The sequence below is a fragment of the Bombus fervidus genome, chromosome 6 (genome assembly GCF_041682495.2).
Source record: "Bombus fervidus isolate BK054 chromosome 6, iyBomFerv1, whole genome shotgun sequence".
NCBI lineage: Eukaryota > Metazoa > Arthropoda > Insecta > Hymenoptera > Apidae > Bombus > Bombus fervidus.
Window position 1 is genome coordinate 15,000,074 of NC_091522.1, and position 17,993 is coordinate 15,018,066.

The 17,993-nt window shown below is 43.8% G+C and overlaps 1 protein-coding gene across 3 annotated transcripts in view; it reads left to right on the plus strand.

Moving 5' to 3' along the window:
• LOC139988283 (lachesin) overlaps window positions 1–17,993 on the plus strand; it is a 285,333-nt gene that overhangs the window by 129,586 nt on the left and 137,754 nt on the right. The gene's annotated exons all lie outside the window — the stretch shown is intronic.

Sequence of the window (17,993 nt, forward strand, 5' to 3'; positions counted from 1 at the left end):
TTCTGCTCCCTCGCGAGACCGACTATTTCCTCCGTCCCACCGGCTTAGCTATGATTGTTTTAAGTAGCTATAGATCTCGCAGATCTTAATCGGTCCGCGTAATTTAACCAGGGATTTCCGCATCGCTATAGGAGAGTTCGTAGGGGATGTTCGTAGGGTTTCGATGGGTTTTGCATATTACGGGCGTTGTTAGTTTCCTTAAACGAGATAGAGCGGAAAAGTTTCACGTTTCGTACGTATCGAACTAATAGAGCGGACTGAGAATATCATAGCGGTGTAAATCAAAACTTTAGGGATTTCAACTTGACCGGCTGTATTAATTTTTAAACGTATCGCTCAGTTAGGTTTTTAATGAATTACGTTCCAATTATACGATGTTACTTTTTGACACGATAACTCGGTATCGCTTGGGAAAGTATCGTCGACGTTTTAAAACGGTAAACGCGAAGCACCGTTTTACAAAAATTAACAACGAACTAACTTATACCGCTATTAAACTATATTCGTTCGGATGAAATTTTCACGCGATCTTCTTCAGTAAAATTTGAATGAAAACGGACTGCTGTTGTGCGAGCGAAAAACGATGGACAGTAGAAAACATCGGTCGACTCTTGTGCTTGTTATTACGTTCAACTCTTATCCAGCGATATATTCGTAGAAACGGTGTACTGTTATGCTTGAAATAATTCCATACTCAGAAACGAAGATCAAACAGGGGAAGAAAAATCGTAGCAGCGTTTATTTGGAAACCATTAACGTCAGGTAACCACCAGTCCGATCCCGAAGGATCGAAGTCATTACAGCATTCGCGACTTTTTTCTCACACTAGTCGTAATGGCTGACATTTGTAAAAGGGAGTGCCGGCACAGAAAAGGGGTTGGCAAATGATCTTGCAGCCATTAATCGCGTCGCTGAACCCGGAATCGCTGTCGATGCCTACCGGCACATTGCGGAACAAAGACGCTTCTCGTTTAACCTTTTCTCTCTCGACCAACTCTTTTTCTCTTCCTCTTTCTCTTTCTCTCTCTCTCTTCCTTATCCCCCTTTTCAACCTTTTCCATCTCTTTTCTCGCTCTATCCGCGTCAACTTTCGATCCGTTCTTCGTTTCCATCGCGATCAACGCTTCTCTCACCCCTTTTACGTTTCGGCCAGTGGAAACGAAAAACGCGCATTGTGGGCCGGACCGATGGTGCTTGATGAGCGGTATCCGCTTCCGGCCCGTCGAACAAAGCTTCGTTCTCATCGGAAACGACGCAACATCGTTATCGCGGCAACGATTCCCTCCTCTTCGTACGCCACGATACATCCACGCAAAGCGAACTGTCTCGCGTACCATCAAACGCCAGCCTTTTAACCGATCGCAAAACGACTGATTTCTCGAAAGTGGCGTTCTCGTTCTCCGTTTTGAGTCTGTCCACTCGATACGTCGGAGAGCTTTACATTGGCATCATTTACATCAGCTGGTTACCGTTGGTAATCTCGATATGTCTTTGAGAAATGGAAGAAAAAGGACTAACATTCACCAGGCAAATATTTTTATTTCTCTTGGCTCTTTTAGATTTTGGCTAATATCGTCGATATTTGAAGAAATCGTAATCAAGTTTTTTTATAGAATTATAAGACAATGATTGTGCGAGAAATCTGCTGCCCGATAGACTTTATCCACGGTTAAAAACACTCGAGCTGCTCGAGTGCGAAGCCAAGCAATCTTCCTCAACTTCGGAAAATGCTTTTGGAAGTTTTTGAATGTCTTTAATGTCTCGGTAAAACCAATTATCAGAGCCACTCGAATTTCCAGAGGATACTGATAGATCGATATGGACTCGATTATTTACCATTAGAAGATCCTGTAAGATTCTTGTATGTTCGCGAAAAATTTAAAGCCACAAGACTGCACATAATACGCAAATATATATCAAGTATCCCGTTTTGCTTGTATCCTTAAAAATACGAATTTGCATAATCGTTCACAGTCTAACGTTAAGAAATCTTGCGATCGAAATAGCGTGTAGTTAAATTCTCTGCTAAGATGATAATATCTTATATAGTTGGAACATCCTCTGACGTATATCCGTATATCCGCCAACTTTGCCAAACTTGCAGAGTGTCCTACACGGTGGGACGTAGGATGCTACGTACCTTAAACGAGAATGACAACGACAAAGCCGAGAACAATCATAATTTATAAAAGAAGCGCGCATGATCCATCTCATGAAGTGTCTGAAACCCGCCAACTGTCCCGATTTACGATATATGTCTGCTGGATTTATGCGGTATTAACGACTGTCACGGATAAGGCGGAGAAAGGAGACGAGATTTTAACCGGCGATGTGTCGAGATAACCTGTCGCGGAAGGAATGGCGGAAAAGGGTGAGAAGTAGAAGGGAAGGGCAGAAGCTCGCGTTGAAAGGGAAGGAAACGTCGATATCCCGCGATATGTGGTTGGCCGGCGTTCGGTTGTTTCTCGTGGTGTACCGGCGAGATTTATGCAGCGCTCGCAACGTCGAGATGCTGGAAACAATGGGATTACGGGTAACAACCAGATGAAGGGCTTCGTGTAACGGACGGTGTTATCTGGAAAGGATGGGACTGATCCAGTTATCGTTCGACGATTTGCGGATCGATGCAGGTTCCAGAGGACAAAATAAACAGGCGCGAACAATCGTTCGTCACGTATTCGATTTATTCGATTAATTCGTTGAAGAGAGAATTACGGTGTTACGATTAACGCGAACGATGCGACTGTTTAACAAGATTGCTCGACGCGGCTTTAATGTAAGAGAACGTGCGGTTTGGAACCTTCGGGACGGATATCCGCGGTATCTGATGAGATAAGTCCAGCCTTGTCGCTAGACAGGAAACATCAAGTAACGCTAACAAGACGGAGGAATGGCCGCGCAAATTTCATACATTGTTTCTTGCTTAAGAAGTTTGGAGAATGGCATCTTGGAAGAAGCAAGGAAAGGGAAGCAAAATCGTGTTCGAACGTCTCTGTATTCTTGAAACGCGTTAAGCTAAGTATTTAATTTAATGCATACGTAGCGCGATGCCAGTGTAATTAACGTGGTTACCAACGAAAGGAAGAACTCTAGATACAATTTCAAAAATAATATTCAATTAAAAGCTGTCAGAGAATGTGCGAGGCGAAATACGTGCGCTGAAATCTCGGAGAATTTTACGCATGATATTTTTTAATTTCTCCTCTCGTTTCCGAGAAGAGTTTATAAGTAATAACGCGCGTCAATCTACCGGCATCAACCAATTAGACATGGTATTTCTCATACATTGATAATACGTGTTACGTATAATATTATACATACGAATTTGGAGTTTGGAGGAGAGCAGCGCTCCATGGATATGGATTCTCCGGTAACGCCTTGTGTCCCAAAGAGCTTAGTCGTGAATGCAGATCACTTAGCCGTGCCTTATCACGGAAATCGTCTGTTAAGCTTGCCGGGTTCCGTTGCGTGTTATTGTTACTTCGTGTATCAGGGTATCTTCCAAGGAAGGAAGTTGCAACGCGTTATTTACAATGGATACCACTTCCACTTCCTAAACACTCATGGAGAGAGCGAACTATAATTTACAAGAGCAACAATGGGGAACGTTTAAAATCTCGCAGGCTGCTTTGCATGAATCGTCATGAACTATCGTTATCGAGGGGAAACATCGGTATAAGAGAGAAAAAAGGGAATCAAGGAGCTGGATCAAACGAGGAAAGGCGAGAACGAGAAAGCAATTACGTTGAAAACGAGCGAGAAAAAGAGGGAGAATGACAATGAGAGAGAGAGAGAGAGAGAGGAGGAGGGGTTGATTCTCTCGGAGACTTTGTCCGGGCTAGAATTCGCTTTCCGAATCGTTCCAACCTCCAGTTGGCAAATAGACGTCGCAGACAGCCCTCCAACAAAAGTAATTCCCGCCGAAATGGAAGGGGAGGGGGAAAAAGTGAGTCCACGCGACTTTGCACGGCGAATGATAAGAAGTTCGCGCGAAGTCAATCTCGACGCTGTGGCACACTTTCCTCTCGCGCAACTCATCTCGACTACGTGCATAGGTGAAATTTTCTCGTCTAAGCGACGAAACGCCCCAGCCGCGTCGCTTCGTCGAACGCTCTTTTCATAGATTCGCGAATATCTTCGTACGAACGTCGATACGCTTCGTCTCTGCTTTCGTCTTTTCGCGTTTCTTACAAAATGACGATCGTTATGGATACGTCGATTCTTCCACGTACGACATTGAAAAATACGATCCTCGAAGGTATTCGTCTAATTATCTTTTCTTTCTTCTCTTCCTTTTTTTTCTTCTTGCTAATCTTATTGACTAGCACGTTCGTTTGACGTTTCTCTTCTCTTGTTCTTCTCTTGCCTGTTCAATATTACAGCGCGTCGGAATAGCTCGAGCCTCGCGTCTCTTCTAAATGAATTTACCGGAGGTTGTTGATCCTTGAATTTTACACGGTATATAGTAGAGAGGGAGACGTTAGAGCTCCCGAGAAATTAATGGCTATCGATATTAATTTTTGTTCCCTGTTCGAGCTCAGGGTTCAGGAAATGTGTCGGTGGAAGCGCTGTTTAAGTTACGGCTCTACCCTCCGGGCACGCCTTTTGTTACACCCTAATCCAAGAACCCGTGGCACGCCTTGGCGCGACCCGTAAAAGGCGGTCGGGGTTTCATCCCTGTGTGTCGTTTGTCTCGCACGATAAATATCCGTTTTATCTTCTTCTCGTTCGTTTGTTTTGCAAAACCGTGGCAGTTTGGCGGTTACACGAAACTATAGCGTAAGAACTCGTAGGAAAGAGACAGGTAAGAATGGATGAAGTTTTACGATGTTTGCTTCTCTCTCTTTCCCTTTCTCTCTCTCTCTCTCTCTCTCCTTCTCTTTCTCTTTCTCTCTCTATCTATCTCATCTTTCTAATTGCATCGCCCAGCACCATGCACTAATTAGATAAGTCGTGGAACTCGAGGGTAAAAGTCTTCGAGAACACTCGCAGGGAAATTCAGTAATTTCTATGCAATTAATTAATTAGCTACGAAATGTCAAATGAAATTTCGAAAAAGAAAAGAAAAAAAAAAAGAGAAAATAGGAAGTAGATTAAACGTTGAATTTTGAAACGTTCGTAAAGTTGGAAGGAGAACAACCTGCGAATCGTCAGATGTCGACGTTGGATACGGTTCAGCCCTGAGGGGTGAACGGTTGCTGGTAAGCGGCTGGCAGCGATCACCGCTCGTTTTAATGCGCAAAGCTGGAAAAAAAAATGAGGCCGTTTGGGAGAAGCGTTCACCGGAACGCGATTTTCGCGATCTCTGTACCGTTTCGATCCTCTTCAGCCGAGCGGTTAAGGGGAACACCGGCTCTCTGACCGCTCTTATTGTTCTTCTTCTCGCCGGTGTAACGCTGGAAACCGGATTCTCATCCGGTTTTCCGGCTCTCCTCTTTTGTCTTTTTCGCCAGGGATAGCCGAGTCTAACGAGTACACCGACGTTTGCTTTTTACTGTTGCTCACCATCATCGGAGTTCATTGACATCGGATGAACGTTTAGAAAATACATACACGCACACGTGTACACACACGTACACACATTTACACAGAGACCATAGATGGAGTAGAGTTTTATTTCAAAAACTTTCAAGCTTCCATTCTATCTCCTACGAGTATCTGTTTCATCCGCCCTATTAAAACTAATATTATCTTTTTCTTTCGATCGCAAGATGTTACTCCAAGTATAATGCTACGGGAAATTGATCGAAATACATTACTCGAAAATCTTACCCGTCTGATTTCACCCTCTTATTCCTGTTCGACGTTTGCTCGACGAGAATGGGTGAGACGGGTCCGAAGAGTTTTATCGTGCCACGATGAACCAATAAAATTCGGTCGTTATCGATTCGTAGGAAATTCCATCTTCGTGGATGGACGCGACGCGGAAGAATCAAGTTATCGTTACGGCTGAAACACTCCGCGCGAAGGGTGTCTCCGAGCGAAGGGGAGCGACGAACAAACTCGCGAAAGGAGGAACTATTCGAAGAATCATTACCGTCGTTCGTGAAACTTTCACACCTTTCGGAATTTCTTCGCAAAAGCATTCACCCCCGACAGGGGAAAATACGCGGCAGAAAGCGGAGAAGGGGTTTTCTCTGTTCTCTGCCTCTCTGTCCTCTCTTCTCTTCTCTTCTCTTTTCTTCTCTTCCTTTCGGGTCTCCGTTCCATACCGTCCGTCGTCGTCTGAAGCGTCAAAAAGAGCAGGAGCATGAGCAGCTTTTCGATTTCCGTACCACTTTGCCCCTTTCACGAGAGCCGAGAAACGCTGCGAAAAGGGTGGCTGACTGCTCTTATTGTCCTCGTCGTTCCCCGTAACGGTCTACTCGGATTTCCATCCGGTTTTCTTCAGTCGTCTCTCTGTTCCCCTCTGTTTTTCCAACCTCTTTCCCATTCCCCTCTCTTCTATCTCCGGCGGGTGGCCTGTCGCAGTTCAAATAATTGTTACAGCACGCCGCTGCTGGCCAAACATTTCGCGGAACGAGCGCATCTCGTTAGCCAAGCTCGTGATCCGCGACAAACGGAAACTTGCCACCCTCTTTGCTTTTTCACCTCGTCGTAGCTTTCTCTGGCCTCGAAGCGAATCGAATCGTTCCGACACTTTGTTCTTTGTTCACCGTCTCGCGTGCTAGGTGTAAGCACGTAGTCGTACCACTTAGAGAGAACGATCTTGTTCTGGGTCAAACTACTCGATAACATTCCCTGGTTGTTGATGGACAGATCCTTTCTTTTCCATTTTGATTTCTTTTTTATCTTTATAGGTTTACTTTATTTTATGGATGTAGGAGGATCGAAGGTATGGAATCTAAACGATACGACTCGAGCAAAGAATGGAGCGTCTTTCGTACGAAAACGTTTGTTGGAAAATAAACGAAAATTATCTCGTACGAGATTCCGGCGCTCGTCTAGCGACGTTTAATTGTCTCGTCCGGCGTATCGCGTTATTGGCCCGTAAACTGCGCACGATACACGCGTTAGGAATTAACGCGGCCTCGTTTTAGCCCGACCGTTCTAGCACGCGTTATTTATTTTTCCTTTTACGTGAAACCAGAACCCCATAAATTTTTCCGAGAGCCAGCGAAGGCCCGACTCGGGGACACAGGGACCCGCGCGCCGCGTTTCCAGCATAGCCTCTCTCCATATTTTACGCGTAAACGTTCGTGATTTATCTCTCGCGGGATATCGATACGATTTCCCAACTTTTCCATAATAACGCGAAATTGAATAGAACTCGAAGCTGATCAAACGTTGATTTCCATCGCGGATTATCCGCCGAACAATGCGAGTTTTCCGGTTCTCGTCGATCTCTTCTTTCCACCTCGATGATACTCCAAACACGAAATTAAAATAAATTATCCTCTCGTCGATTACGATATTATCGTGGCTACTCAAGGTAACAACGATGGGAAAACCGATCGTCGAATTCTTTCACCAGAGGAATCCAGTTAGAATTCTCGTTTACGATTTATATTTTGGTTCGCGAGCAACGACCAGACATGTAAAACACGATAAGTCACGTTCCACGAGCGATTGCAAACCGAAGAAACTGTCTGTGCATTCGATCTTGGAATTAAATATATCTTTCCGTCAACTTTTTGATTCTAAGTTAAAAAAATATCAATGATGTTGAAATGGTCGCCACTTCTAAGAAAACTCTACATCTGGTCTTTAGTTTTCTCAAGCGTCGAAGCCATCGACAGCGTATAGACAAAAGACTGCGCCGAAGACAAACCATAAGCCGTACACACGCAACGTTGGTTTCAGGTTTTTTCAGTCTTAGGGTAACACCGCTAGCGTGCGGATCTGGACCAGCTCACATTGTATTTCACACTTTGTACTTTAATATTTGATATATATATACAAATTTTTTCTATCTTACAATTTATCCACGCGTTCTTTGTATCCACATACATCCGATAACCTTAACAAATGACATTAATTACGTAGAATATTATCGGTCAAATGAAACCAACGCAGCGACTAAACGAGTTGTTATATCTCGTACGAATACAAAACTTTAACCAATTTAATCTTCTCTGGCAATGTACGTCGATTATCGATATCAGGTGCGTAAAACGAATAGCAGGTGTCCTAACGGTTATGAACGTACGTGTGCACATCAATTTTTGGTATTCTCCCCTAGCCATTGGGCACGAAAACGAATTAGCGATCGTCCGGCTGAATTTTCTAAGATATTGGAGGGGGCAAAATCTGTCACGTAGCACCGATAGATCGGGTCGAAATGGAATCAACGGTAAATTTATTACGCAATGATCCTGCTAGAGTGGATCATCTTTCTGAAATGGCCAGCACCAGAGCTAGCTACATTTCGGAAGCTTAAACGTGGAGATTCCGAAACGAGAGAGCCGAATCGAACATTCCCGGTTTTCGAGGGTGAATTCGGTAAGAAACGAGAGTGTGGGGAACCGAAAATTCTAGCTACGTGACCGTCTTCTCGATCTCATCGTCGAGAAATTTACCCAGCTGAGAGCATAAACTGAACCTTCTCGTTGCCACTGGCTACGTTTCACGTCGGACATTTATTTCTTCGCTGCACGATGAAACTCAACCTCCGTCACGTAAACGTGTACGCTCGTACACGCTTCTAGTTGCATAAACACGTGTGTATAATCTTAACGGCACTTGCTATTCACCGAGCAACGGTTGCTCGCGAACTACAGAGAAAAGCTTTTCCAAAGTATGGGGGCCCGTCGCGCCGCTGTCTCTTATTTACTTTACGAGTTGCTCGAGTGGGATTCACGAGCCCCGCGTTTCTCAATTACGAATCGGGAAGAGCTCAGTTTCTCCTTTCTCAAGATCGAATACCGATCTCACGCCAAGTTTTTATCAACTATTTGCGTTGATTCTAATAAGCGAAAGCAATTGAAAGTGATATAAACCTAGGTCTAGACATTTCTACTTTCGCTCTTCAGATGGAACGTGTTTTCTAACGCTCTGTAAAGCAAACTGGATCGTTACGCTCAAACCCGATCTCTTTACTACCGCGAACTTTCAAAAATTCACCGTATCGTTTTTCGTCGTTAGGTTGAAAATGTGAAACGCGTTTCGAAGATCCACATTTACGTAGCAATCGCTACTCTTCGCATCTGGTCGTGATTGGTCGATCGAATTAACGTTGATCGAGTTTGCAACGACAGCCGAGTTTCTCTCTGTGTGTAGAAGAAATATTCGGCGAAAGATCGCGCAAACATTGCCAACACGGATAACCAAATACACACACACGGACGACATATTGCGAGTTGTAGTTACGTTGGAGCGAGTTCACTCAGCCTTGCATTTCCGACCCTTCTTCGCGCCAGCTTCAGTTTCTTAACGAAATGTATAAACGAGATTATTCACGAGATCTTGTCGTTTGTTCGTTCGTTCCTCTCGGTTACCATCGTGTTTCTATATGCTTATTGCTGCGTATATTGCTATGTGTAGCTGTGTATGCGTCTCTGTCGATTGCTTCGGTAAGCGTACTCGTGTCTGCGCGAGTCTCGAGGAAGGGGAAATTCTCAAGTGCAAAGTCAAAGTTCGTCGATTCACTTATCCAGGCCGGCAGGCAGGCAAGCAGGCAGCAGTCAGGCCGGTAATCGACGGTAGGTAGTAAATCAAATTTCAACTTTAATAGCCCTCGAAACTTATTCGATTCATTTAAGCCTCGCGGAGCGACCGCGTACCGCGATAATTCCTTTTCCCTCGGTGGCCTTGGTGGATGGCTGAAAGAACGGAGGTCCTCGCCCTTTCTGTCGTCCCGTACTTTTGGAATTTATTAATTCATCGCCCCGATCGTTTTCGTTGGCGCCTTGTCGTTCTCGACGTTGACGGTGCTTAATACCTAACCGATAGGGCGTGGCGAAAATCGACCGTTTTGTACTCTGGAAACTTGGAGCTTCGTTGTCTGGCCGGTAGTTTAACCTTGGTCGATGGTGGTACGCGAAGGAATTTTGCGAAACAGCGTACGACCTTGCGTCGTCGTCTGGCCGTTTATGAAACGAGAAATTTCACTCAGGCCGGAGGTCGAGTGTTAGATATACAAGATTAAGCGAGAAGAAAAATACTTTTCCCCTTAACGAAGTAAGTTTAATTAAAATCTAGTCGACTTTAATCTAGATTTATGGTGGGCCGCGATTGTATCGGGTAGCGAACGCTTCGAATCGCCGAGGCTCACCTGGCGAAGGGGAGAATCGACGAGCGAGAGAGCAGCTGGGCCCGGGGAAAGTTAGTTTCCTTGTTTTCCAAATATGCTCGCGCGAACTTTGCTGCCGCGAAACGAAAGTGATGCATTTACCGAGCTAATTAAATGCCGGCTAAACGCCTGCGCGATAAATAAAGCGCGATAAGTTTAGTTAACGGGCGAACGTTTGCCCGCTGGGAATTGCTGCTTTCCACGAAACATTCGAAATTTCGGGGATGCGGCGCCAGACCTCCTTTTCCCACGCCTTTTCATCGAACATCCTTCACGAACGTTCTAACAAATATCTGCGCTACTTGAAAATGGCGGAACTCGTGTTTACGGTTCCCTTTAAATTACCTTCAACGGACCATACGTAACGATTTCTCTTCGTCTCCGTTGTGTTTCCGAGACTTAATGAAATCAACGTGCCGACGATAGAAACTTAATGGTACGGCGTGCTCGTCCAGCTAAATACTTTATGTTAACCAAGATAATCGAGATGAGCATAACGATCCCTTGTTCCTTCGTTAAATCCTATTATTCCGCGGCATAACTTTATTATCTACTATTGGCGGAATTTCTGCTTTACATCGAGCTGGATAAGGAGCCGTCTCCGTGTACCATAACGCGAGTTTACCGATCCGGCGTCGTGATTCGGGAAATTAAAGTTTCAGCAAGAACGTAGTAGCAGTCGGATTAATCAAAGGCCTGGTAATCAGGCGGAAAGCGGCCGTACACGAAAAATGTTTCATCTCGGTAATAGCCTTTTATCTTGCCGCTCGGCCGCAAACACGAGTTCGTTGGCGCGAAATTCGTCCGTTCGCGTCACGTTTTCGCCCCTCACTCTCCGCTGTAACGGATTAAAGTAATTTAACTGCGGCCGTGTATCATCCAGAGCGTTTTCCATAATGTTTATTAGACGAATATAGTCCCGGGGGACGAGACACGCGAAGTCTAGCAAGACGGCGGGCCGACTATCGTAAATTACGGCCGATGAATTACGAAAATATGTCGCGAGCCAAATTTCGGAATAGTTCCCCTCGAAACGTCGCCGACGCGCGGATGGGGTGGCGGCTGCGTGTGAAAACGAATGGCAAGATGCTCTGTAATTAATTGAGATTTGCGCGAGATTTCGTGAGATGCGGGTGAAGTATGATGCGTTATTAAATAATGGAGTAATTTAGTATCTTGTGTAAATTTGCTTTGAATTCTAAAACGAGATGTGTCGTAGGGAATACAAAAATTTAACCTTGTGCGATGAAACAACGTAAGTATACTTGAAATATTTCGATCAAATCCAGTTATAATTAAACCACGGATGTTTATGCATTTATGGGAAATTTTAAGGTGCAAAAATTAGCAGATCCAGTATATTAATCAAAAATATATAAATATTACTTTCACGAAAATATGGAAACATGCGCGGTCTATCTACGATAGCATCGAGTATTGTTACTAATTATTACTATTACTATTCTGTTAAAACTCTGTTAAATTCCATAGGTTGGCGATCGTTTTTTTTTTCTTCCTTCCTTTTTTGAAGAATTTAAAAGTACGATTTGTCGTTTCTATCGCGATGGACACACTCGTTATAAAAAACAGAGAAGACAACTCGATCACAGGATCGGTTCAATTAAGTGTTCCTTGCGTCATCGTGCGCTTTGTATCGACTCGATTAATTAGACAGCTCCCGAGGGACTTCATTTTCGGTTCCAATTAATTGAACACCGGCCGGCACAGGCATAATAACGTGGCCCCGGAAACTCTTTGAACCTCGTCGCTTTGGAGATCTTTATCGGCCCCGTTCGAAACACCCGAACCAGAGTGCTTCGATCCGAGTTTCAGTGTCAACTTGGCTGCCACGTTAATGTACTCGCATCTTGTGCCCTATTGTCGTTAACAAGCTCGCGTGTTCCTATTCGCCTGTAAATCACAGGATGATGGAATATATATATATATATATATGTACGTATTCTGGTATCAATTCCGCACACGAAGCAAACAATTACCCGACATGAAATTCTGTTGGAATAATTGCCTCTGTTGTTTGATTATTTAGTCCGTTTATATTCTACCAAGGAGATAACGATAAATAAAATGTTTCGTATATCTATCGACGATTCTTGACTTTGATTCGAAGTCGAAGAAGAGGGTTGCCACCGCGAGCTAACCATTACGTCTCCAAATGTGCCTGTTATTTGTATTTATGGGCAAACAACCTGGATTCCCTCTTTCTTTCCACGCTGCCCTCGTCCCATAAATTCACGCACCCTTCCATCCGCCGTAAACCAACGATACGTTTTTTCTCCTCATAATATCTCTGGATGTTGCGGATCTTCGTAAATATCAAACTAACCAGCGCAAGTGATGAGATAGACTTTGCGACAAACTGGAACCATATCGGGGAAGGAAAGAGAGATAGGGAAAAAAACCATGAAAGAAAAAGGGAAATAAGAATAACGAACATTGAAATATTCCTGTACGAAGGTAACGGTAGAGACGCCTTTTCGATCCATCCAGATATTCATTCGCGTCACGTTTATTTTCTTGCAAAAATTGTTTTGCCCGTGATATAAGGGGAGAACTCGCAGGCAGGAATTCCAATGGCGTCGCGTCGCACGAAATCTTGAAAATATAAACGCTTTTCTGGCCTTACGCAAGTCTCATTCTCGGATTACTTTACCCCAGCGACGTAATAGTAATGGAGGTTTTCCAACTCCGGACGAATCTAATTTTCCAGGCCGGGGCTGATGGCGCGCTCTGAATATTTTATCGGCACCGCCCGGAACTTCTTCCGCCGCGAAAGATCCATCGCTGATTCCGATCGGGCTGATCAGATAATGCACAATACCGGCGTGCCGCGTCTCGCTTCGAGATTTCTCCCTTGTAGTCGCATGATGGAGCTTAAATTGATACTCTGCGGATGTCGCGTAGCCCTGTAGATAGAATAAAGACGAATCAAATACGCCCGGTCTTTATTTGTCGATTCTATTAGCGTGTCTTCTGTGAAAGATTCTCTGAAGAATGTACGACAAAATTGTTTTAACCCGTGACCACAGCATTACTGTGTTTTTCAATTAGCGAAGTAAAATTATACGAGCTAATTGAGGAGATTTTCTCCGGGCGCAAAATGCTAAATTAAGTAAATTACATCGAAAGCTTTAGTTTTGGTTTTGTTAGTTAAAGTTTAAATTGATTGTTATAACAGATTTTTAGAAAACTTTGTTCTTTTTATATCTGCAAAATAAATAAAATTTTGCCAAAATAATCAAACTAGAAGATACACGTATATGTCAAAACACGTGTTTCGCAAAAGGTTCTCTCAACTATACCGAACGATCTGAGAATAAAAAGACTTTCTGTATTTATTTCAACGAATAGTAACGAACACACTCTTAGACGTAAGAGATAAAATAAGTTGATCAGCGTATTTATTCATTTATGAGAAATTCTAAAATACAGCGAACCGATTGAACGACCAAGTATTCTCGAGATCAAACTTGTCGACCCCTTGTCCCTGTCTCTTAACTATACATCAAAATTCCAATAAAATTACGAACGACGAATGTGTGTCGATCGCTTCTTGTATCAAATAACCAAATACAGTGATGTATATTTAACGATAAAAAGCCAGACTGTTTCTCGTAAATGATTCTCGTAAATGTTGATTCAAATTTAATAGTTAATCGTTGGGATCCGTTCGAAGACCACCGGTTCCCCAAGACACGAAGTTGACTAATAATCCAACGTTCCCATTTCTTGTGGAAAATGGCGGCAAGCTTCAGCCCCTGAAATATTTCCACTTACGTCGAAAGCATCGTGCCAGGCATACACTGAAGCGATTCGCAAAGATACTTGCCATACAGGTCGTTCACGTCCACGGACTAGACGTTCAGAAAGGAGAGGTTCCGCAGAGATATCTGGATGTACGGCCGGCTAGTCCTAACTCGAGCTGGCTTGATTTGGTACGAGCATCACGCTCGAGGCATAACTGACTGACTTCCCGAGCCATTGCCGAGGCCGTGATGCCGCGCCACCCTCAGACCCCGCATCCCTTATCTGTAATTTATACTTTCAATTTACTCGAACCGGAAGATTCCGGGCAGCAGCGGGTCGAAAGGTCGGGCCACTTGGTCGATTTAATGGTTTCGTTCGGATCCGTCCTCCTTTTTCAATTTCACACTCTATCAGGATCATTAAGGTCGCAACTCTGTCCCTCTTCTTTAACCTCGCCTCACCCCTCGTCACGCTTATCGTCCGTTATTTAAGAGATAATTGAGCAAGATTAGAGAGGAGAGGCTGGAAAGGATCTTTTTGGCCTGACGAATCTCTCCCTATAAATTGTGATATTTTACGGACGAATAGTTGAACCGGTTAAAACGAAGTCACGGTTTTGATTCGTCGGTATGGTGGTTCTGATTTTTACTTATTTCGAGCAGATTCGATTGTCTTCTGGCTAAATCGCCAGAAGTTCTCTTTGATACTCTTTAGACGAATAGTCGAGTTGATTAGTCGGTGGAAGTTACGATTTCGATCTTTAGAAATTGTATCGGAGCGTAGTCCTGGAGAAGCGTTAGGTATTTTGCGATTCGTAGGATGCAGTTCGAACGGTGTAACAGAAGAGAGAATTTAAAGCGGATGTTTTTCACCTGCTGAATTTCTATCGATCGCGATGTTTCACGGACGAATAGCGAGATTGACTCAGGTTATCGTGTGTCAGTCGAACGAGTGACGTCGTTATAGTTAGGTACGCATCCACCACATGCAGTTAGATTTTTGTACATTCGCTTGCGCGTAAAGCCACTTGAACTTTCAACGTTTTATAATCCTCGATTTAACGTTACGCTTTCCGTATTTTCTGTTTATTAGCGCGCTTTCGGCAGCGTAGTGGGACAGAATTGTTATTTAACGATTAATTCCAACAAGCTGCGTTAACAAGAAGGCTTTGTGCCTCTAAATAAATTTGCAATTTGCCTGCAGTTCATTCACGTCATTCGGTGTTTCTAGAAAAAACAATAGAACGGTTCTACCTCGATTACGAGATGCGACAAATGACAAAACGCGATTGTTCATCGCGATTCTTTCTCAATTTCGCGGAACAGGTGGGGCAGTGAGAGTGGTGTAAGTGGATACAACGGAAATTCAGCGGGCAAAAGCGATAAGAAAAATTCAGTTAACTGAAATTCGTTCCATGAGCGGTGTTCGCGACACTAGAATCAGGCCGACGGATCACTTTGGCGAAAGATAATTGCTCCGTCGAGTGGAACAACCTTGTAACTGACGTCGCGGTGAAAAACGAGGAAGCCGCGAGGACCGCTTCCGATTATTCTATCTCCTTTTCCAGTTCTCCGACGGTGTTCTTCGATGGAAGAGCTCATTTCTCTCCTCATAAACGACGTCCACCTTAATGAGTACGTACCGTGCTGCCTGTTTGCTCTAACCCTTTGGGGAATAATTTTCGCCCGTGGAGAGTCGCGTCGTCTAACGATGTCTTTCCGACTCGTCACGACAAAATCAACAACAAAATCAACCTATAATAATCGCGTTAGTTTATGGATAACGAACGAAATACGTAAAAATGTCATTTATGGTGAAGTTGCGAGTCACGACACTCGTATCACGATAGGAATCATAAATGGAGGAAATTACATTAAAGTTACAGGGATCGTTGCGTTGTTGACACTCGAGTTTATCTCGAGATTATAAAGATAACGTAGTCAAACTGAGGATCGTTTGAGTGTCGTAAAAGTCATCGAGACGATGAAATTTAGATTGCAGGCATTTGAAAATTATGGATGATCATCCGGTTCGTATACGTCTAGTACAGTCATACTCGCCTGGAGGAAGGACGATAGTCAATTTGTATGGTGTTGTGTAAAAAGTATTACGTAAATTATCGTACGGAGGGACACGATTGTTTTCCAGATGAGTCGACGATAGTTTAAATGGGCAAGTTGAGCGAGATATTAGTCTAGTATCTACGTACGAGTATAATTGGTGGCCTCTCGGAGCTAGTTCAGCTTGGGTCAATTATAGCTGACTGAGTCAACTAGTAAATTAAGCAACTCACTTTGCCTTGTCTTGTTGACATTTGCCTTAACTAGTCTATTCAATGTTGTACCGGTTTTAGTTGCACAATAGCAAGTTATAGGTATTTGATATCAATGTCCGATATAGTATACTAATATTACATCGTATATATAAACCATACTATAAACTCTTCTAACTTTCATTTCTGCGAGCTCGAGTGTTTCCCGTATTAATGCCAAAATAATAATTAGGTTATTATCCGCGGACGTTACTCCAGCCTGGTTAAGAAGTCTGAAATCGTGCTTCGTTCTCGCTACCGCTGAAACTTTGGCCCATTAAGCGCCGAGGGAAAGAAAGTTCCGCCGTAAAGACACCCTCGCTTCAGACCTCTGTCGCGTTGAATAACCAATTTCGCGTAATTAACATATATACACGCGCATGATTAATTTTCTTCTCCCTTCCATTTCGCAAGTTCTTCATAAAGTGGATCGATATAAGATAAGATGTCAAACGTTCAGAAATTATCATAAGACAGACATCTTATAACGGTCCCGTGACGAGGATTTCTTACTGTCTAAAGTAACTTAGATTTACGCGTTGTTGTTCGATCAAACAATACGAACGATTTTATTTTAAAAATAGATCAATTACAACGAGACCGCCGATCTTCTGTAATTTATGGAAAATCGCAAGATGCAAAACCGCGCAAAATACACGTGAAATATTTAAAACACGATACTCTTTCCCTAACATTTACTCGATAAAATAAATTTCGTTTCTTAAATCGTATTCGCCGAAATGTGAATTTTTTACAATTATCTGCAGTCTACATATCGCACAGGGGTAAGAAGCCTTTTCAGTGGACTCTGCGCTTTTGTCAGTACGAAATAAAGTATCCAACGCTCACGATGACAATGACTCAGCCTTCGTTGGTCAAGAATCAAATAACTCGTCCTCCTTTTCTACACAAACATCTCGTATAACGAATGAACTCGTTTTATCGTGCCGATAACAAGGATTTCCGTGTCGCATTCCTCGATTGACCGTCATTACGCGTCAGCTTGAGAAGCAAGCGACGTGGCTAAAAGCTCTGAGAGGTAGCTAGCCGTGCACGATTCGCGTTACGTTTAAACGCCCGAGACGCATGTAAATGCGCCAGCTATCGCGTTACGTAGCGACTCGAAACTCGGTTACGTGTAACACGGTGCGAACTGCGACGAGCGTTCGCAAGAATCTAATCGTAGCTATTCCCTGAGCGGCGGAAACTAAGCGGCTATTTTCTAATAAACGTCGTTTCATCGTTTCTCAAAGTTTACTTACATGCACGTTTCGTGAGACGTTACATGCAGCCTAGTAGACGCGAGATTGCGTAGAACGAGAGGGATCGGTATCAATGTTCGACCTGTGAGAAACGAGAACGAACGGGGGTTCGACTTGGACTTTGTCACCGAGCGCCTTGGAATTTTCTTCTCGCCGTCTCGTCGCCTTTCCCTTACGCTTCCACTTTGGTGGCAATTATACGGTCCAAAATGACGCTCGAAGGTTTCGTTCTCGACGACGACGTTACGAGCGAATTGGATAGAACGTCAAAGGGATGCCAGCACGGGTTTCATGGTTGGCATGGTACAAAAAGCGAGAAGAACCAGCCGGCAAATTCGCGATATTAATTCGCGAGCGGTGACGCTTTTCATCCGGTGACTTTACGCGCGGCAACTCTCACGATGATGGCGTATTTCTAACGAGC